Genomic DNA, 22,978 nt, shown 5'->3' on the forward strand with positions numbered 1-22,978 from the left:
AGTTATGTGACTATGAGCTTTAGTTTCCTCATTTATAAAATCTCACCTTTGTCACAAGTTATACTGAGAATTTGAGGTCATGTAAATGAAGCACAAAAATACATCTGCTATCCAACAACTCCCACTGCTAATACATAACATTACTGAGCATCTACAATAAGCTCTGGCCTTTTCACACATCGTGCACATTTGCACGTAGAATCGGGATATAGAAGACTATTGTTACAAGAGAGAGCAAAAGCAACCAATTTCCATCGGGCCACAACCCTGCTTTGGCCTAACCAGCACTTCGTTCTGAACAACCAGGTACACTTAACACTCACAGGTTAGGGAAATAAATTCCATTGTTACCCTGAAAAGACACAGGCAGGCAGCCTCTTCTGACATATCTCTAGCATCTTTCAACCAAATAAACATTCACTCAAATAGAATGGACACTCTTATTTCAGAGTGCTCTATCAACAATAAATCCATATCAAGCCCAACATCTAATGCAGATCTATTTCCGGGTCACAGGTTACCTGTTACAGAGGTCAGAAGGAGGCAAGAGGATTTTCACTTCAGGTCAGGCTCTAATCATGTGGAGTCCAACGTTTATACCTTTATCTCTAGTAGTCTGTCAGTTGGCAGATTAAAAATATTCCCTGTAAGAAGCCTGAGCAAAGGTTTGTGACCTGAGTCAACCCAAGTCATTGGGACAACTTTGACCCATATGAGTAGTTTCTGGTCCTCTATTTAGAATAGTACTTCTTGGTATTTATTTTTAGTTCAGAGAAGGTGGGGAGTTGCTTTCTGGCTCTATCACAAACTCTGGACACCATCTAAGTACCTTAGGAAAAAATACTAATAAAAACAACAAAATGCCATGGAAATAGTCTAGGAGTCAGGTTTTCTTTTTTTTTTTTTTTTTTTTTTAAAGAAATCAAGCTATTTCTCAAGAATGTGTCCCTTCTAGAATGATACCCTAATCTCAAAATATAAAAGCATACACTGCATCTTTGGTTAACCTTACAATGAGAACCAGGGAACGAGGGTCAGTGACCCCGTCTCAAGTGCCAAAATGGGCCTTGCTTGGTCACTCATGCAGAGCATGCTAACCACAGAGCATGCTAACCACTGTGTTGCTCAAACCACCTTTACCCATGCTACACCATCTCCTTATTGCTCAGACTCTCCCACAACCCACAACCCACCTTCACCCTCCCCTTTCCAGCATTCCCTATCCATCTACACTAAAGAGTGACTCACTCCTGCCCCCTCATTTCGCATTTGCCCTTCCCACTCTTACCTGATTCATTTTGCTGCCATCTGATTTACATTATCTTAATTCTTTGGAATACAGAATTAATTAGTTCATGTAGGATCAAGAAGACCAACTTTTTTTTTTTTTTTTTTTGAGACAGAGTCTCACTCCATTGCCCAGGCTGGAGCACAGTGGCATGATTTCTGCAACCTCCACCTTCCAAGTTCAAGCAATTCTCCCACCTCGGCCTCCCAAGAAGCTGGGATTACAGTCATGTGCCACCACACGCAACTAATTTTTGTATTTTTGTAGAGGCAAGGTTTTGCCATGTTGGCCAGACTGGTCTCAAACTCCTGACCTCAGGTGATCCGCCCACCTCAACCTCCCAAAGTGCTAGGGTTATAAATGTGAGCCACCGCGCCTGGCCCAAGAAGACCAACATTTGAAGAGACCTAAAGGACTAGACTTTTAACCAATATTCTAGAAGGCTCCATACTCCAATCCTACAATTTTAAGTAGGCACTAGAAAATGCCCAATTAAACAACCAGAAAATCACATTTGTTTGCATTTCTTTGGTGTACCGCTGAAAAACGTTAATGATTACAATTCACCAAAAAACAATGGCAATGGCGAGCAAAATCACTGGATAAATCCAGCAGTAAAAGTCATTCAGTAGAAGGAAAAGAACACAGGATGAAGTCTGTTTCCCATCTTAAATAACTACACGGACATTAGTTTTTTCCTGCACTCATCCACTACTTCATTAGAAAATTTTCCTGCACTTTTAAAAAAAAAGAAGTGAAAAAAAGAAAAAAAGACATATAAAATATAATTTAGATTTAACCAAACAAAGGCAACATGGAAATTCAAATATGCAGTGAGTTTTAATTTACTCAACAAACATTTGTGGGGCACCTACTGTATTAGACCATGGGCAAACAAAGATGAATCACTTACTGGTTTCTGCCTTTAAGAAACTAATAGCTTAGAGAGGAGCATTCTAACACAAACACAAATGATACAAATAAGAATAAGAGGCTAAGGGAGTACTTACCCCTGAAGGAAAGAGAAGGCAGGAAGCATCAGGGGAGCTTTCTATGGAAGGCAATATTTAACTTTAACAGTGAAGGTTTACTGTATCCAGAGCAACTATGAGCAAAGACATAATGGTATGAGAGAATATATCATTTTCAAGAACAAGAGGGTGTGGTCTGACTAGGGCAAAAGGTGGAATTAGTAATCATAAGTAAGGAGGTGATGAAACTCAATGGAGCAAGGCAGAAAAATCACTGGAAATCTTATATATGAGTTAAAGGAATTTGAACTTTGTCATTAGACAAAGGATTGTCCACAAAGGCTTTTAAGCATATGCTTTGGCTACATACTGTGTTATAAGGACTGTGCTAGTCAATTTATATGTGTTACATTCATCTTCACAACATTCCTAGTAGGATTAGATAGAACCATGGTTGAACTTAAAAGACCATTCCCTCATTCCTAATTTTCCAGAGCAGTCTTGAGAGATAAACTAAAAGAATGTGAATCTGGGAGTAAGGAAATCAGAAGACTGGATTCAGGGCAGTCAGGAGACTGGACGCAACTCCTAAGAGTCCATACTAAGACAACGACAGTCATAACACAGGGGACAGCACAAAGTCCAAATCCATTTTGGAGGAAGAGTTGCTAAGATGACTGCTCCCGGGGAGCGGCAGTCCCTAGTTCTTCAAACAGAAGACCCCTTTCTCTCCCCCAAGGGTTACTCCACCATCCTGGCTGAGAAGAGGCCCTAAGAGCGCCTCATGATATTAGCCACCAAAAAGCAGCTGGTCGCCAAGAAGGCCTCTATACTCCAACTGGCCACTACGTCTTCAGGAGATGACCTGGGCTACAGACACTCTAAGAAGGCTTTTGCTCACCCCTGGCCACTACGCAACAGGAGCTGCCACATGGTCCCTACCCAATTTCCCTCAAGACATCACCCGGACTAACCCTAGCATGCTCCACAGCCCTCTTTTCCTCAATCATCACCAGAAGACCAATCTGCCCCATCTCTCATCTTCCCTATCCCCAGCAAACTCCATTATAGTCTCTTCTCTGAGTGTTCCTTTCACCAAACTAAAATTTGAAAACACAAAGAAAGTAAGATTTAACCTGAATTTCAGAGGCTGAGCCCTAATAACACTGTTTTCCCAGTATCCTATAAAGAGAAGCTTGGTTATATTTTCACATTTTTTTTTTTTTTTTTTTTTTCCATAAAGTCTCACTATGTTGCCCTGGCTGGTCTAGAACTCCTGGCCTCAAGTAATCCTCCCATTTGGCCTACCAAAGCACTGAGATTACAGGCCTGAGACACCACACATGGCCCTATATTCTCATACTTAAGTCTAGTTTCAGCCAGTATAAAGGATGGCTATGGCAGTTGCTAACGTATCAAAATACCTCTCAACCGGTTGACAATTGGTTACGATCAAGAGATTAAAGAGTTAATATCTAGCTTCACAAAAGGCCCCCAGAATCCTGCTTCTGATGGAAGACCTACAACAGCAGGTTACCATTTCATATGAGTTGTTAAATACTTTGAGTAACAACTCTGTTCATATCCCCAAGATCCCCTAACCCAGAGGTGGATTATGTGTCTCTCCAGCTCACCTTCTAATTTCTCTTCAATCCTCTTTCAAAAGTCTTACCTGTCTGAAGTTTATGCCATTAGACTTTACCACCCATTATCCCTTCTCTCTGTCACCTACCCATCTACTGCTATTTCCCCTCATTTGCTGATGACCTTCACACCTATTTCCCTTTCCAAACTCATCTGTCTTCATCATTGCAGTTTTCTTTTTTTTGTTTTTTGTTTTTGAGACAGTCTCACTTTGTCGCCCAGGCGACAGAGAAGTGGAGCGATCTCAGCTCACTGCAACCTCCACTTCCTGGGTTCAAGCGATTCTCCTGCCTCAGCCTCCCAAGTAGCTGGGATTACAGGCGCCCACCACCATGCCCGGCTAATTTTTGTATTTTTAGTAGAGACACAGTTTCGCCATGTTAGCCAGGCTGGTCTCAAACTCCTGACCTCAGGTGATCCACCCGCCTCAGCCTCCCAAAGTGCTGGGATTACAGGCCTGGCCATCATTGCTGTTTTCTACAACTACATGAAGGCTCCAATTCCTCAACCACCTCACCTCTGATGACCTTTGCTTTAACCCTACCTCATTATCATAACCTCTGAATTGGGCATCCTCACTATATCAACTCCGCAGACTCCAGCCTCAAGCACCCCACACTGTAAACACTACCTTCTCTTTCTTCAGTTTATCTATTGTAATCTGGAATTTCCATTCCACCGTCTTGGCATTATCTGGCCCTTCACTGACCCTACTATTTGCTTCACTATCAGTCACTTCTTCTGCTGCCTAGCTTAGAATAAATTAGGTCCATCATTGTAATTTCTCCCTTCCAAGCACCCTTAACTCCCTTGCTCCTCTCTTCATGCTTCATTCTAACTCGGCAAATCCCCAAACCGGTTAAACCCAACTATCTGCCTGTTTCACATCTCCACCCAAACAGCTGAAGAAATCGCCTGGGAAAAAATACGTAACCACAACTAGTCTCAATTTAAATTCATAGCTGCAAATCAGTAATGTGCAATCCACACTGACCCACAATCATATTACATTTCCCCAGGATGTTTCAAAATAGCCATTTCCAATCTCTTTTCCCAAACCTGTTTCACCCCTCCACACCCCAAAATCATCACACTTCACTGGGAAAGTAGACGCAACTAGGTAAAAATTCCATCTTCCCACCACCCAAATGATGACTTATCCACCTCTGTACTCATTCTCTCTGCAGTCCTTCTTTTTACTAATAAAATGTGCCGGTTTCAAGTAAAGACCAACCATTCTATTTGTACACTGGATCCCCTTCCTTCACGGCTCTTCAAAAATTTTGCTCTTCAACAATTACCTATCACTCTCTCCTACCTTCATCAGCTCCTCTTCTCTACTTAATCATTTTGTCAGTATAGAAATTCACTGTATTATCCTCTAGTTCTAACAAACCCTCTCTTGACCAATATTGTCTTCCAAGAACTGTTCCACTTCTCTGCTTTCCTTCATAACAAAACTTCTTGAAAGAGTTGTCTATAAGCACTGTCTCCACTTCCACAATTCAATCCAATAAACTTTATCCCAGCCTCTCTTCTTAAACTGTATGTCAAATTGTCAAAATCACAAATTACCTCATTTCACCAAATGTAATCTCTATAATTAACATAGTAGAACCATCTCTTTTTTAATATGTTTTGAACTCTTAGCCTCAGAGACACCATGCTCTTCTGCTTTCCTTCCTATCCCACTGGCAACTCCTCCTCCTCTTCTATATAACAGTTGCTCAGTGGCCTGCTTCTCTCTATATACATTCTCTGTAGATAACTCCATCCAGTATCAAATATAACCTATATGCAAATAATTCCTAAGTCTGTATTCTCAGCCAAACTTCTCTCAGAATCTCCAAACCCCATTCACCCAATGGTCTGACATCTCCAAAGGAATAGCTAATAATCACTTCAAACTTAGCCAAAGCAGAACACTTTCTATCTTCCATCAAGTCTGCCTCTCTCCCAGCCCTCCCCTTCTCAGTAAGTGGGTCAGCTGCTCAAATAAAAAATGCAAGCCTTTGTTTTATTCTTTTTCCTTTCCTCCAAAAAATCTAGCAGTCAAGTTCGCCCAACTAACTCTATCTCAAAAATATATCCTAAATCTATCCACTTCTTTCTATCCTTTTTCTCTTTGAGACAGAGTCTCTCTGTCACCCAGGCTGGAGTGCGGTGGCACGATCTCGGCTCACTGCAACCTCCACCTCCCAGGTTCAAGTGACTCTCTTCCCTCAACCTCCCTAGTAGCTGGGATTACATGCATGTGCTACCATGCCCAGCTAATTTTTTTTTTTTTTTTTTTTTTTGTATATTTAGTAGAGATGGAGTTTCGCCATGCTGGCCAGGTTGGTCTCAAACTCCCGGCCTCAAGTGATAACACCCCCCTCAGCTTCCCAAAGCGCTGGGATTACGGGCATAAGCCACCGCGCCCAGCCCACTTCTTTCTATCTTTAATACAATGGTTGTCCATCCAATAATAAGTTCTCAATAATAAGTTCTCAGTTCTCAAATGGACCAACCCCCACTTCCCATATTCTGTTTACTAGTAGCAGCCAGCATAGTCTTTGACAGCATGTATTCTCAATGGGAGCAATATCACTCACAGTTGCTTCTTGGCAAGTGAAAAAATGCTGCATATTATACAATTGTTTGTGGCCCTCCAAACCTCAACTCTACCCAACAAAATCTTCTTAGCATTTACACAATACTCTCTTGTTGGGGAGAAATTAAGCTTTTAATTAATTAATTTTAGTTTAACTTTTCTTCTTGGAAATGTACCATAAAAAAAATTAAGACTATTTTACGGTAAAACCACACAATTTCTCTTGCCACCATATAATCCTCTAATTGTTTCTAGCACCCCAGAATGAAATCTAAACATCTCACCTTGGATTATAAAGACCTATAGGGTCCAGCCCTTGCTCTTTTTTAAAGCTTCTCTTAAAACACTGCAGTAGGTTAAATAATGACGCCCACAACACATCTCATCCTAATCCCTGGAAACTGTGAATGTTAGGCCAAAAAAAAAATTTTTTTTCACCAATGTGATCAAATTAACACCGAGGGAAAGGTTACTCTGAATTACCAGGGGGAGCCCTAAATGTAATCACTTTACATCCGTGTAAGAGGAAGACAGAGGGTGATTTGATACAGATGAGAACGCAATGATGTGACCACAGAAGTAGAGACAGGAATCACGCAGCCACAGCCAGGGAACGCCAGAAGCCACCAGAACATGAAGGAGTTAAGGAGTTAAGAACCAGATTCACTCCTCAGAAAGGAGCATATCCTGCTAACTCCTTGATTTTGGCATAATGAAACTGACTTCAGATTTCTGGCCTCCTGCATCAGGAGCGAATAAATTTCCATTGTTTTAAGCCACCAAGTTTGTGGTCATTTTGTGTCTGGAATTTGTAGGTTCCTGGTCTCACTGACTTCAAGAATGAAGCGTGGACCCTCACATTGAGTGTTACAGTTCTTAAAGATGATAGTCCGGAGTTTATCCCTTCAGATGTTCAGATGTGCCTGCAGTTTCTTCCTTCTGGTGGGTTCCTGGTCTCGCTGATACCAGCAGTGAACCTGCTGACCTTCACAGTGAGTGTTACAGCATAGACCGAAAGAGTGAGCAGCAGCAAGATTTATTGTAAAGAATAAAACAAACCTTCCTCAGCGTGAAAGAGGATCACAGCAAGTTGCCACTGGCTGCCTCCCACAGCCTGCTTTTATTCCCTTATCTGACCCCACCCACATCCTGTTGATTGGTCCATTTTACAGAGAGCTGATTGGTCCATTTTGACAGAGTCCTGATTTGTGCATTTACAATTCCTGAGCTAGACACAGAGTGCTGATTGGTGCGTTTACAATCCTTGAGCTAGACACAGAATGCTAGACAGAAAAGTTCTCCAAGTCCCTACTAGGTTAGCTAGATAGAGAGTACTGATTGGTGTATTTACAGACCTTGAGCTAGACACAGAGTACTGATTGGTGTAATTACAAACCCTGAGCTAGACACAAAGTGCTGATTGGTGTGTTTATAATCCTTGGGCTAGACACAGAGTGCTAGACAGAAAAGTTCTCCAAGTCCTCACTAGGTTAGCTACACAATACGGATTGGTGTATTTACAAACCTTGAGCTAGACAGGGTGCTGATTGGTGTATTTACAATCCCTTAGCTAGACATAAAGGTTCCCAAAAGTCCCCACTAGACCCAGGAACCCAGCTGGCTTCACCTAGTGGATCCTGCACCAGGGACCCAGGCGGAGCTGCCCACCAGTCCCACCTTACACCGGCAGTCCTCAGCCCCTGGGCGGTGGATGGGACCAACTTCCATGGGACCGAGCACCGCAGCCCAGGGGGCGGCACTCGCGTGGGGAGGGTCAGGCGGTGAAGGAGCCTATGGCAGGGGCAGGGGCAGGGGTGGGGGCGGGGGTGGGGAGGCTCGGGCTTGGCGGGCTGCAGGTCCGGAGCCCTGCCCCGCAGGGAGGCAGCTGAGGCCCTGTGAGAATTCGAACACAGTGCCCGCGGGCCGGCACTTCTGGGGGACCCGGGGCACCCTGTGAAGCTACTGGCCCAGGTGCTAAGCCCCTCACTGCCGGGGGCTGGCGGCCCCGGCCAGCCGCTCCCAGTGCGGGGCCCACGGAGCCCACACCTACCCGGAACTCACGCTGGCCTTGCACAGCCTGGGTTCCCGCCCGCGCCTCCGCCTGCGCCTCTCCCTCCACACCTCCCCGCAAGCAGAGGCAGCCGGCTCCAGCCTCGGCCAGCTCAGAGAGGGGCTCCCACAGTGCAGCAGCGGGCTGAAGGGCTCCTCAAGCGCGGCCAGAGTGGGGCCCAGGCCGAGGAGGCACTGAGAGCGAGAGACGGCCGGCAGCACATTTGTCACCTCTCAATTTGTTACAGCAGCCACAGGACACCAATACAAACACTTCTCACTCTTACCCACTAAGTTCCAGATTTATTTGCCTTCTGATGTCTGTCAAATCAGGATTACTATTACTGTTTTGGGGCCAGCTGCCTCTACCTGGAATGCTCTGCTCAACTTTGCATGGCAAGCTCCTTCCGGTCATTCACGACTCAGCTTAAATGTCAAGTCCTCAGAGGCCTTTCCAAATGATTCAAATCCAAAGTATTCACACAATTCTTACCTTCTCATATCTCTCCTTTATATAGGCATTATTATTTCTTTGTCCCCTACTAAAATGTAATTCTACAAAAGCAGAAACTGTGTGTGTTTTGTGTATCACTATAATCTTATTTGTAGAAAAATTCCTGACAGGCCGGGCACAGTGGCTCACACCTGTAGTCCCAGCACTGTGGGAGGCCAAGGCAGGTGGATCACAAGGTCAGGAGCTCAAGACCAGCCTGGCCAAGATGGTGAAACCCCGGCTCTACTAAAAATACAAAACAATTAGCCGGGTGTGGTGGCGGGTGCTTGTAATGCCAGGTACTTGGGAGGCTGAGGCAGAGAATTGCTTGTCCCTGGGAGGCAGAGGTTGCAGTGAGCCGAGATCGTGCCACTGCACTCCAGCCTAGGCAACAGAGCAAGACTCAAAAAAAAAAAAAAAGGAAAAATTACTGACACATATTAGGTGATTGATAGACCTAACAAACAAATGGATGGATGATGTAGGCAGTGAGAGAAAAGATGATGGCATTTGTCAACATGGAAAGGAATAGCATATGAAAGAAGGAAGAAATTATGGGTCCTGACCCAACTATGGGACGTGTAAGTGGAAATGCCTGAGTTTAGCGAATAAGTCTGCCTAAGAATGTTGATTTGGGATTGAATGAAATCAGGGATATTGATGAACTTGGTGGAAAAAGCATCAACAGAGAAAAGAGAGTGAACTAAAGACAGACCCTGGGAATTCCAATATCAAGGCTCAAGGCAAAGAACCTGCAAAGAGATCCATAAGGCGTAATCCAAGAGAAGATGTCACAATAGCCTAGTGAAAACTCAGTTTAACAGAAAAGAGAATGAGCAGAATCATGGCAATTTTAAGTAATAAAATTTCATTGATTGTCAGTCAAGAGGACACTCATAATCATAACAAGAGCAGATTTGGGCCAGGCTCACACCTGTAATCCCAGCACTTTGGGAGGTTAAGGAGGGAGTATCGCTTAAGCCCAGGAGTTCAAGACCAGCCTGGGCCACATGGCAAGGCTCCATCTCTATAAAAATTTTTAAAAATCAATAAGGTATGATGGCCTGAACCTGGGGTCCCAGCCACTCAGGAGGCTGATGTAGGAGGATCGCTTGAGCCCAGGAGTTTCAGGCTGCCATGAACTATGATGGTGCTACTGCACTTCAGCCTGAGTAACAGGGTGAGACCCTGTCTCAGGAAAGAAAAAGACACAGAGTGATTCATCTGAGATAAAAGACAGATTCCAAAAGTTGTGGAGTGAATGGAAGGTGAGGAAGTAGAAAAATAAGGCACAAAAGGTACTTTAAGGAAGAAGAGCTTGAAGGAAAGGAGAAAGAGAGCATGTAGCAAGAAGGCAGAATGGGGCACAGGGGCAATGTTGGTTATTGGTCTTGCTTGTTTGTTTTTGTAATGGGAGAATCTTGAGCATTCTTGTAAATATTTGAAATGCATCTCAGCATCTCCAATACAAACAAACAAATAAATACAAAACAGGTAAGCATAGAAAAATTTCATAGAATAAGACATCTGAAGGGAATGGGGAATCCAGAGTATGGGGGAAAGCATCAACTTTGGATAACCACCTCTAAGTCAAGAATTAATGAGGGGTTGATGGATTCAGATATAGAAATGATATGGAATGGAGAAAAATATTAAGATTTGACATGTTATTTCAATTCTCTCAGTATACTAGAAGGCAAGGGCCGGGGGCAGTGATTCATGCCTGTAATCCCAGCACTTTGGGAGGCCAAGGAAGGCAAATCATGAGTTCGAGACCAGCCTGGCCAACATGGTGAAACCCCGTCTCTACTAAAAATACAAAAATTAGCCAGGCGTGGTGGCACGTACCTGTAATCCCAGCTACTCTGGAGGCTGAGGTTTAAACCCAGGAGGCAGAGGTTGCAGTGAACCAAGATCGTACCACTGCACTCCAGCCTGGGTGCCAGAGCCCGACTCCATCTTAAAAAAAAAAAAAAAAAAAAACACTGCAAGGACACTTAGGGGACAGCTAAGTCATTATCAAAAATGCATATTCTCTTCTTCCTGGACTTGCAGCTAGACTACATGTGCCAATCTCCCTTTCAGGTATCACTACACAACAGACTTCCAGCCAATGGTATATGAGCAGAACTAATGTATTCATTCAAGATTATGTGTTTAAGGCCAGGCGCAGTGGCTCACATCTGTAATCCCAGCACTTGGAGTGGCTGAGGCGGGCAGATTGCCTGAGGTCCAGGAGTTCCAGACCAGCCTGGTCAACATGGCAAAACCCCATCTCTACTAAAAATACAACAATTAGCTGGGCGTGGTGGCGCAAGTCTGTAATCCCAGCTACTCGGGAGGCTGAGGCAGGAGAATCGCTTGAGCCCACAAGGCAGAGGTTGCAGTGAGCCGAGATTGCGCCACTGCACTCCAGCCTGGGCGACAGAGCGAGACTCATCTCAAAAAAATAAGATTATGTGCTTAGAAAGTAGATATGCTTCTTGACTTTCCCTTTCACCATCCACTGGCTGGCTGTAGTTGAAAAGAAAGCCCTAAGGAACTGTTGAGTCATAAAATGGAAGAATCCAGAGTGCCTGAATCATTGAGAGGAAAGTGATCCACCAACAAAGACCATGATATAAGCAAAAATTAAACTTGTGCTTGAGCTTGTATCTATTTTCAGGTCTTTCCGTTATGACAGTTGAGCCTACCCTAACCACTAACCATCATCTTTTAATAAAGAAATGCATGGGTGACATAAAAGACTCAAAGAAAATGCTGAAAGTTTGAAAACAACTACAGCAAGAAATAGAAAAATGTATTACGCAGAAAAAGGTAAGAGAACTCTCTCATGACTAAGTCTGGAAAACATACATTTTTATACATCTCCAATACACACAATCATTTTCATTTTCACAATAAACATCAGAAACCCAAGTATAGGAGTGGAAAAGAAGACTGATAGCAAGTTGCACGTGCTTCTACATCCATTAAGACTAAGAAAATTTTAACAATGTCATGGATTCCTACAAGTCAAATCATAAGCAATGTCATTATAGGCATGCTGTGCTATGTATGCAACTATTTAAACAAGTTCAGCATCACTGGTGAAAACTAGTGAACTACAAGGTAAAGAACTGGGAAGTGTTAGGTGTCAAATGGCAAAGTTCAATGAGTTGGGCAGTGGAATATAATGTAGCAAAAGCCAGGAAATACATTACAGAAATAGGAATAGGATTATCTCTCCATTCTATTGTTTTTAAAACAGTTCTTAAGGCAGTTTCTGCCATACCAGAAAATAACTACATGCGTGGCTTTGTAAGTCCCTTAACTTCTCTGTGCCTGTTTGCTCCCTGATATGACAGGGTTCACTGTTGATACATTTAAAAATGTAAACAAAGTACTCAGCACAGTGCCTAGAAAATGGCAACTGCTTAATAAATACTTGTCATTGCTATTTATTATTAATAAGAAAAAGACCAGGTTAGGTTAAATTGCTAAACTCGTTCCTATTTTAAAATTCTGTGAATCTAGCCAGGCACAGGGGCTCATGCCTGTAATCCCAGCACTTCTGAGGCAAAGGCAGGAGGATTGCTTGAGACCAGGAGTTCAAGACCAGCCTGGGCAACATAGTGAGACACTGTCTCTAATAAATATTTTTTAATTAGCCAGGCATGGTGGCACACACCTGTCATTCTAGTTACTCAGGAGGTTAAGGCGGAAGAATCGCATGAGGCAGTTCAAAGCTGCAGTGAGCTGTAAATGTGCCACTGCACTCCTGCCTGGGCAGCAGAGCAAGATTCTGTCTTTAAAAATAATAATAAATAAAATTATGTTAGTGTTTGTGTGTGTGTATGTGTGTGTATTTGTTTTTGAGACAGTCTTGTTCTGTTGCCCAGGCTGGAGTGCAATGGCACGGTCTCAGCTCACTGCAAACTCCACCTCCCAAGTTCAAGCAATTTTTGTGTCTCAGTCTCCTGAGTAGGTAGGAATACAGGCACCCGCCACCACACCTATTTTGGTATTTCTAGTAGAGACAGGGTTTTGCCATGTTGGCCAGGCTGGTATCAAACTCCTGGGCTCAAGCAATCCACCTGCCTTGGCCTCCCAAAGTGCTGGGATTACAGGCATAAGCCACTGCCCCCCGCAGTATCTATATTTTTTAGATAAGTATCCCAGCTACTTAATGGTGGGTGGAGATGGGGAAAAGGGGTTAATACTAGCAAACATAATGAAAGAAATAAGTGAAAATATACTCGTTCTGATAGGTCCTATGAGCATAATCCTGAAGAGAGATAAAAGAATGCGGCAGCCTCTAGATGTGAATGCTATACCTGCAGAGGCTGAGAGCAAAGAAACCCCAAACTCCAGGAAATAAAAGGAAAATCTAGGCCAGGGTCCAGAGGCAAACAGAACCCAGTGGCCAGGACTGGCTTCCTTTTAGGTAGGACAAGAGAAATAAACATTTCATGCTCTCCATGGATTTCAAATTCATCCAATCCAGCCACCTTATTTGACAGAGGAGAAAAGTGAAAGGTCCAGACACTAACCAAAGCCACACTGGAGTGGCTATAATGTGGCTGCAGGGATGCTCAGAAGTAGGCACTGCCCACCTTTGACTTAGCCTACATACATGGTCCCCAAGGCGTTGTCCCCATAGAATCCAACACCTTTGATAAAGGTGACAAAATAATTTTTATAAGTCATCTTGTTAGGAATTCATTTTCTAGATTGTTAAGAGATTGGATTAGGTGAGTAAGTGGGGGAAGGGAGAAATTGGTGAAAAGAAGGAAGCTCTGGTGTCCTGACAGGGGTGCTGAGTCCTCAGTGGACATTAAGTGGCCTCCTTATTTGTAGATTCCTCCACTGATTTTCTTCAAGGATTCCTTTTATAATGTCACTTCGCCCCTTCCCTCTCCTAAATATCCTTAAGATATTAAACCTCTCAGCACCTTAAGAGAGGGAAAATTTTTTTGAGATAAAAATAAAAAGATTAAAACTGCCAAATGTGTAGGGAGGGAGATGCCTAAAAAACATACAGTGTAAAGTATCCAGTTGAGTAGATTACCTGAAATACACCTGCCTGTGTGGTATCTGGTGTCCAATTACACCCAATACACTCTTATCACTTATTGCTTGAATTAGGGTCTGACTGAATTATGGGGCAACCATTCATGAACAACTACTTACTAGGTGTCACCCACATGAAAGGCACTTGGATTAGGCATGTGAGGTCTATAAAATTGTGTAAGATCCAGCATGATCTTCCATAGGAAAGGAAATTATGCATGTCTGCAAATAATTACAGGAGACAAGCATCTATAAGGGAATTATGAGTAGCATAAAAAGAGTAGCTGAAGGGTTTAGAAAATATACAAGACATTTCTGACTGGGGCTGTGAGGGAAAATGTCATAAAAATTAGTAGCCAGGGGTCAGGGCACTCAAGGTTTGTTAGGATTTCAAAAAGTGAATTAAAAGGAAGAACATCAGAATAGGGACAGCGTAGGAATATATATTTAGGGAATTCCAACTAGCCCAATGTGACTGGATCATAGAGAAGATAAGGACAGCACCTTAATATTAGGGTGAGAATGGAGGAGTCCTTGAATTAATTCCAAGACAAATATTTAGAACTTGATCAAATAGGGCAGAGTAACCCATGGAACGGTGGAGCAGAGACAGTGACATGATCAAAGGAGTTTGGGCATTACCACAATGAAACAAAACATCCTTTCTTTTTATTGTTTATTATTATTTATCTATTCATCTATCTTTTTGAGACAGGGTCTTGCTCTGTTACCTAAGTTGGAGTGCAGTGGTGCAATCATGGCTCACTGCAGCCTCAGCCTCCTAGGCTCAAGGGATCCTCCCACCTCAGCCTCCTAAGTAGGAGGCACGCACCACCAGATGCAGCTTATTTTTTATGTTTTGTAGAGACAGTGTCTCACATGTCGCTCAGGCTGGTATCAAACTCCTGGGCTCAAGCGATCCTCCTACCTTGGCCTCCCGAAGTGCTGGGATTACAGGCATAAGCCACCACTTAGCCAATATCCTTTCTTTTATTCAGTTAAAATTAAAAGAAAGCAACTTTTGAGAACCTAGTACTCTGAACTGCATTATTTTCGTCACTTTTGAAGTACACTTAGAAGCTTATTTTATGTTTTCTTGGAATCTTGACCAAAGTTTTCCTAACAAGTTTACCTTGAACATAAACTTTTGTTCCATACACGTGTCTAGCTATCTAAAGTTTCTGCTTGGCCTTGGTGGTCATCAGCAGATACAAGTAGCAAAGCATTCTAAGCATGTCACCCCATTGTTACCAAGTAATACTCAGAGGTTATCTCATTTGACAGTAGCAGCTTCTAGAAATCTCGATTTCAGAAAACAATCTGTCTGTCATAGTTTGTGGGGTTTGTTTTTCCCCCTATATTAAAACCTTTTATAGAAGGATATACGTGGACAATCCAGCATGAGATTCCACAGAGGACATTTCAGTATTCAAAAAATATAAGGCTTGAAAAATCTAAATCAGTCATTGTTCTAAAGTACCCAGACTTTGACAGTATCTCACTGTCCAAAATATAGTACATGAATAATTATTTCATTTGAATAATTAAAAGATGTCCCCAAATAATGTCTTTAAGTTTTGCCAATACATATATAAAGAAAAATTATTCCTCTAGTCACAATACTTTTGACACCAAATGTATGGGTTTTCCACAGCAAGAAACTCTCTATCTAGGGGCACCAACTGAATGTTCTACAATTTAATTTAGTCTGACACTAACTGCCCAGAGTTTGTGCAGACACCACAGGGTAAGGGCTCAGTCCCATGAGACTGCCCTCCACTTCAGATGCCAGTCAAAAATAGTGGGCCCCGGGATATCCACACTTCTGTTAAACTTAGCTACAAATCAGGGGTTCCTACAAACCCATCCCCAGATTTGATAATTTGCTGTAATGGCTAACAGAACTTTATTTACTTTTTTTTTTTCTCTTTTTTTTTTTTTTTGAAACAAGGTCTCGCTCTGTCACTCAGGCTGGAGCGTAGTGGCACTAACGCAGCTCACTGTAGCCTTGACCTCCTGGCCCCAAGAGATCCTCTTGCCTCAGCCTCCAGAGTAGTGAGGACTATAAGCATGGACCACCACGCCTAACTAGTTTTTTGTTGTTGTTGTTGTTGTTTAATTTTTTGTAGAGACAGGGTCTCTCCACATGGCCCAGGCTGATCTCAAACACCTGGGCTCAAGTTATCCTTCTGTCTTGGCCTTCCAAAGTGCTGGGCTTACAGGTGTGAGCCACCACAATGGGCCTGCTTATGTATGCCAGTTTATTACAAAAGGTATTATAAAAGACACAAATCAACAGCCAGATGAAGAGGTACACAGGGCAAGAAATGGGAGAAGGGGTGCCCTCTCTGGGCACGCCTTCCTTCCAGCACCTCCATGTATTCACCAACTCAGAAGCTTTCCAAAATTTAAGGTTTTTATGAAGGCTCCGTGATATGGGCGTGATTGATTAAATCATTATCCACTGGTGACTGACTGATTTCCAGCCACTCTCCCCTCCCCAGAGGTCTGGAGTGAAGCTGAAATTCTAACCCTCTAATTACATAGTTGGTTCCTCTGGCACCAGCTCCCATCCCCATCCTGAAGCTATCTACGGTTCTACCAAGAGTCACCTGTCATCTCAGCAGTGTAGAAAAAGACACTCATCATTCCAGAGATTGCAAGGGTCTTAAAAGTTCGTTAGTCAGAATAGGGGACAAGTATCTTTCTTACTATATCACAATATGTCAAAATACATTTGTACTTGAGAAGGAGAGACATCTATTAACCAATTTTTCCCACTAATTTTGTGAACTAATTGAACCAAAGCCTGACCTAAATAAATCATAAATCGTGTTTTTGCTGCATAAATCAGAAATCTGGTTTTGAAAGAACATAAAATTCTCAACTGAAAAATAGGAAATAAGAGCATAGATATGATATAGGAAGAAATACACAACCCAAAGAACTAGTAAGAGCCTCTAACGAAAGATCAAAATCCTGGAACACAAGCCAAAGGAAACAAACAAACAAACTTGGTCACATTCACGTCAGGACACAAATTAGAATTCTGGATGCATTCTGACCACAATCATTATCTAAACATTCTCAGGTATTCAAAGCATCAACGTCTCTTCCTTTCTTTTTCTTAAATGTTCCTGAGATCAATCCCTGGTTATATATTACAGGAAGAAGTCTATTCTAAAATTGTTAGAGATTTCCTGGCTTGCAGCCACATTGGCCGTTGTCTTTCTCACTTGGAGTTGAGTTTGATCACATCTTCCTCTTACATTTCTTTCACACATCATGTCAACAATTCTAAAACAAAGAAAAGTAAAGCACACTTTATTAGTTTCTTCTTGCCCTAACATACCACTTCTAAGTTTTCTTACCTCAAAAGTCTTAAGACATGATGGAATTATTTAAGTATTTTGATGAGCAACTAAAACTTACTTAATAATATCTTGTTAGTTTAGTTCCATTCAGCTCTTCTCTATCTCCCAAGAAACAATTTTTGAATTTGGCAGGTTGAGAGGCATTTCAACCCTGATGATTAATAATTTTCTCCTTATACTCCAGGTAAAGAATATATAAAATACTCCCCATTGTCAAAACTGAATAGAGTAACTGGCAGGCCATCTGACACTTTTATTTTATTTATTTATGTATTTATTTACTTACTTACTTATTTGAGACAGAGTCTCCTTCTGTCACCCAGGCTGGAGTGCAATGACACAATCTTGACTCACTGCAACCTCTGCCTCCTGGGTTCAAGCAATTCTCCTGCCTCAGCCTTCCAAGTAGCTGGGATTACAGGCACCCACCATCATGCCCAGCTAATTTTTGTATGTTTAGTAGAGACGGGGTTTTGCCATGTTGGCCAGGCTGATCTCAAACCCCTGACCTCAGGTGATCCACCTGCCCAGGCCTCCCATCCCAAAGTGCTGGGATGAGCCATCGTGCCTGCCTGGCTTTTTTTTTTTTTTTTTTGAGACAGTCTCAAGCAATTCTCACGTTTTGACCTCCTGAGTAGCTGAGACTACAGGCACAGGCCACCATGCCTGACTAATTTTTGTATTTTTTGTAAATATGGGGTTTCCATGTTGTCCAGGCTGGTCTCAAAACTCTTGGGCTCAAGCGATCCACCTGCCTTGGCCTCCCAAAGCAAAGTGCTGGGATTACAAGCGTGATCCACTGTACGTGACCTATCTGACACATTTTTAAGCAAGTGTGTTAAAGGTGACAAGAATGAAGAGTTACCATTCTAACGCCAACCCTGAGCTTTAAACTTCACAGACCTAGTGACAAGTATTCATTTCTTGCATATGCAAAATTTTACTGAAGATTTCCCATATAATTTTCAACAGAAAGATCATTTTTGGAAGTACACGATTATGTTGGCTTTTTTATACAATGAGTACACAATAGCAAACATCCCTGAAACAAAGATGATCTTTTCTATCATCTTCAGGAAATAAGTCCCTCTGTTACTGAAGTGACATTCTCTTCGGCAGGAAGCTGTCTCCAACTACTTGAGCCAATATTAACCTTTTCCTTCATAATCACAACAGTTCTGGCCAATATCCTACCACTGGAAAAATGATTGTACAAGGTCTTATGTTGGTCTCCAATCGTGTTCCATCTATGTTTTACCTTGTTAAACAACTGTAAGCTTTTCAAAAGAGGATAACTTTTTTTTTTAATCTAGCACTTATTACAATATAATGCTGCACAAGAATACAGAACATTTCATTTAAGAAGACTAGTGTTCATATATTTGATTTCTAGTCCTCTTTCTGAAGTGTTGTTTCTGCACTTAGGATCGCCCCACGAGTCCAGGTGTTGACAAACAGAAAGAATCAAGTTTTGGAAAACCTAAACAGAAACATCATCACATTAAAAAAGTAAAACTGAGAAATTAGATACTGATCTGAAAATTGCTTCCCTTCTCTAATAACCATAGCTACCACTAACCCACCTCTCCTCTCCCCAGCCCAACACACTAAACTAACCGAAAAAAATGTACGAATAATTCATGTACAACATGCAAGAATTCTTTGCCCAAATTTTCAAGCTAACTATATTCTTTGCCTATATTTTCCTATTTGAGTATAAGAAGGAAAAATACAGGATGGAAGCTAGTCTTTTGAAGTCTACCACTTGCCAGGTAGGTACATTGCTAGCACTTGCACACATGTCATTGCATTTAGTATCCATATTTTGCCAATAAGACAATTGAGGCTGAGTTTTAAAAGATGACCTAAAGCCAAAGTCTTTGGCTCCCTGCTCCGCAACTACCCTCAGCTAGAGTTTGTTCCACAGTTCGGTTGCTCATTGAGAAAACATTTATTGAGGGCGTATTACAAGCTAGTCACCCCTCTAGGCATTAGAGGTCACTCATTGAGAAAACATTTATTGAGGGTGTATTACAAGCTAGTCACCACTCCAGGCATTAGAGTTCTGAAAGTATGCAAGACAGGACAAGCCCTACTACTCTCATAGAACTTACATGCTAGAGAGGAAAGAAAACAACCAAACAGAGTAAATTCAGAGTTGTAATAGTTTACCAACACGAGCTACGCACAATCATCATCAAATCTTTTAAAATATCTACAATATGATTAGTTACAACAAACTAAAGGGGGTAGTAATATTCACTAACAATTGGTAACACTGTGGCCCTTTTGTCAATTCCTGAACCAAGCCATTGCATCTTTGAATGAATCACAAGGGAGAGAGAAAGAAGCAGAGCTCTAATGCTGCTTAGAATTTCTTTATAAAATAAAATGACTCTGTGAGCTATGAGAATGGACTGTTGCAATGAATCCAGTGTTGGTTCTCAAACCCAAAACCCCATATTTATCCATTTATTCATTAAAATATTGCTGCATTAGAAGAGTTGATTTGTAAAAGTCAAGGAAGTGTTGTAATTTGACATAACGCCCCTGTGAGAAACAGAGGGGGGTTTCAACATCCACATCACAAGGTTCCCCAGGCTGCACACGGTCTCCATTGGGCAATGGCATCCTGCTGTCATGTGCTGGGCTAGCAAGAACTGTAGGACTGGGACTAGAGTGGTCAGTAGCTACCAAGAAGTGCCTGGGCCCAGTGTGACAGCTGCCAACACCCTCCACACGCCAAAAACAAACTTCACATCTCTTTAAACTTGGAACACGTGCAAAATACTAACAGTTTTGTTTTAGCAATAAAGACTCCCTGTCACTTACTAACTTCCTCCCCTCACCTATTTATACAAGTATAAGTTGACTAGCTGCTATTTCTATAGCTGCCTCCTATGATATTTATAATGTGTTGTGTGATTTGGGTTGCCCATGTCACTAACACTTTGCGAGAATTTGTGTTTGTAAATTACTCTGGAACTCTTCTGAGAGTGAATATTCCACTGCACAAGGTGGAAGCCAGACTAGAGACCATCTGCTAAGAGCAGCACTTCATTCACCCAGCTACACCTTCCTGCCAAAGCACTCTTTGCAAATCTATTTTTGCTGGTAGAAGTTACGTGGGGAGTGGAGGCTGTTTTAAGTTATCAGTGTGCACCTTCCATTTCCTCCTAGGACAGTCACACGCCAGGCGCTGAGTTTCTCAAAGAAGCCTCAGCCCCCGTCCAGACTCGTTCTCACTCTTGCTTCGGAAGGGAGCAACAATCCTTAGCAGACTAGCCCCATCTACAAGCTAAAAGTTTGCATAAACTTTCAATGGGGTACCAACCCTCGCCCCAAAAGTCCTGCCACTGTACTGTTTTACAACTGCCGCCTCCAAAATATAAACAACGAAACCCTAGAGAAAAGCGAGTCCATCTTCTGCTGATGGGAAGAAATTCTAAATCTTTCCCGTTTCCCGCCACCACCTACCGCAACACTGGAGTCCCAGAACACTGGCCCAGGTCAGAAAGGGACCACTCCCCTCTAGAATCCTAAGGGCGGGGGAAGGGGTCTCCCAGGAAGCACACACCTGAGATAGATCCTCACGCGCGAGGGGCCAGCGGGCAGGGGCACCCAGTTCCTCCAGCCAGGGTGGAGTCGGCCTCCCCCCGGAATCAGAGCCTCGGCCCGGGTGCTAGCAGCGCGGCGCGCGGGGCTGTCACTCGAGGCGGGCTGGGCGGGTGTAACTCGAGCGCCCGGCCGGCCGCGCCCCCGCCTTCCCACTTCCCGACTTCCTCCTCCCGCTCCCGCGCCTGCTCACTCCCGGAGGGCTGACCCGGGCGGCGAGGCCGCCACCTCCAGCCCGGATACCTCGGGCCCAGGCTCCTCCGGCCCAGCGGGGAAACGCGGAAGTGGGGGCAGGAACCGGGGCCGGGGTTGGCTGGGGTGTGGGAGGGAAAAGCGCTGCGAAGAGCGGGCGGCGAGCGAGGAGGTCTCCGCGGCCCAATGAACGTGACTAGACGGGGACGCGGCTCCCGCCGCCGGGTGGGGTCGCGCAGCGCCACACGCAAGGGCCCTCGCCCGCGGCTGCAGTTCCTGCTTTGTGCCTCGGTGGTGCCGGACTCCAGACCTCCGCCCCGCCTTGCCAGCGGGCTGGCGGACTGGAAAGCCTGAGCTAGGCCAGGCTGGGGAAGACGGTGGCGGTGTCCGATTTCCTGTGCCCTCGCCCATGCGGGCCGCCCTGGCCATCTGCCTGGGGGAGGGGAGACACTCGCCGGCCGGCAGGCTGGCGGGGCTGACTTACCTGACGACTTCTCGTTGTCCGCCCCTGGATCTGGCTTCTCCTACTCTGCACCTCCCGGCCGGCCGGCTTCCCTAGGCCTACGGACGCGTCCAGGAGGCGGGCGACCCTGCGACCCCGCCGTCAGAACCCAGACTCTCGCCCGGCTCCCCCGGCGGGCTCAAGCCGCGCCAGGCCTCCTGGCTCCCCCCCGAATGTCAGCGCAGGGACCCGCAGGGAAGTCCAAGCCCAAGCTCCAGGGGGTGGAATGCTGAGCACAGGTTCCCCAGGCCCAGCCTCATACAGGTGGGGGGAGGCGGAGAGCCCCGGCAGTCGAACAGCAGGCTTCCCACTTGCAACCCCCCCAACCCCCCCAAAAAAGAAACGACCCTGCCCACTGAGCATGCCCAGCTCACTTGTTGGAACTACTAGGGCTAGACAAGCCCAAGGGGACCTAAGGAAGGCGGAGTTGGGGCTCAAATGGATCCCACTTCTTTGAGAGCTTTGCTCCGAAGACCTCTGGGTGCTGTACTAATAACCTTTCTATCGTGGTATTGGAAAATATCCAGGAGATGGACGGAAATGCCTTTCCAAAAGAAGGAAGAAAATTAGTGTGAACCAAAAACGCAGTGGTATTTTTTTTAATAAAGTATTAAGTCACTCATTTAATGTCCTTAAATACCGCAGAACTCCTATAGTTGACCCAAAGGAATGCATTTATTTATTAAGTCTCAAACTCAGTAACTTGAGGGAACCATCCATAGTCCACAGAGGAGCAATGATTCTCACCCTTGGACACATTAAAATTGGGGGGAGGGGGTGGGGAGGGGTGAAATGCCAGATTTCCATCCCCAAGTCCAATGAATCGGTCTGGACGTGGGATCTGCAAGTCCTTGTATTTCAAAACTGGGTCTAAAAGTGTAGTCACTGGAGCCCGCAGCATCAGCATCACCTGAGAACTTGATAGAAACTGTACTCCAGTGACCTGATTCACAGACTCTGGGGCTGGGGCTGAGCTACCCAGATTTTACAAGCCCTTCAGGTAGTTCTGGTGCACACTAAAGTTTGAGAACCATGGTTTAAAAGCTCCCCCCAGTTGAATCTAATGAGCAACCAGAGAAAAGAAATTGTAATTGAGAAAAGAAAAATAGTTCAGAGCATTTGAGCAATGTGAGGTATGCAAAATTTATCAGGCCCAGAGAGACTTGAGTATGGGACATAGGTTGCACCCCTACACTCATGCTCAG

At 43.9% G+C, this 22,978-nt stretch overlaps 1 protein-coding gene across 3 annotated transcripts in view; it reads right to left on the reverse strand.

Annotated features, from left to right (window-relative positions):
• LOC112617081 (glycerol-3-phosphate dehydrogenase, mitochondrial) overlaps window positions 1–22,978 on the reverse strand; it is a 247,945-nt gene that overhangs the window by 126,751 nt on the left and 98,216 nt on the right. Inside the window, exon 1 of one of the 3 annotated variants that reach the window (XM_025373806.1) lies at window positions 21,756–22,395. The exons of 1 other annotated variant lie outside the window; for it this stretch is intronic. The gene's annotated coding sequence lies outside the window, so the exon portion shown is untranslated. Of the gene's footprint in view, window positions 1–21,041; window positions 21,342–21,755; window positions 22,396–22,978 lie in introns of those variants that run through there. One more of the 3 variants, XM_025373805.1, reaches the window with a different exon arrangement.

The sequence above is a fragment of the Theropithecus gelada genome, unplaced genomic scaffold (genome assembly GCF_003255815.1).
Source record: "Theropithecus gelada isolate Dixy unplaced genomic scaffold, Tgel_1.0 HiC_scaffold_15876, whole genome shotgun sequence".
In the NCBI taxonomy this organism is placed as follows: Eukaryota; Metazoa; Chordata; class Mammalia; order Primates; family Cercopithecidae; genus Theropithecus; species Theropithecus gelada.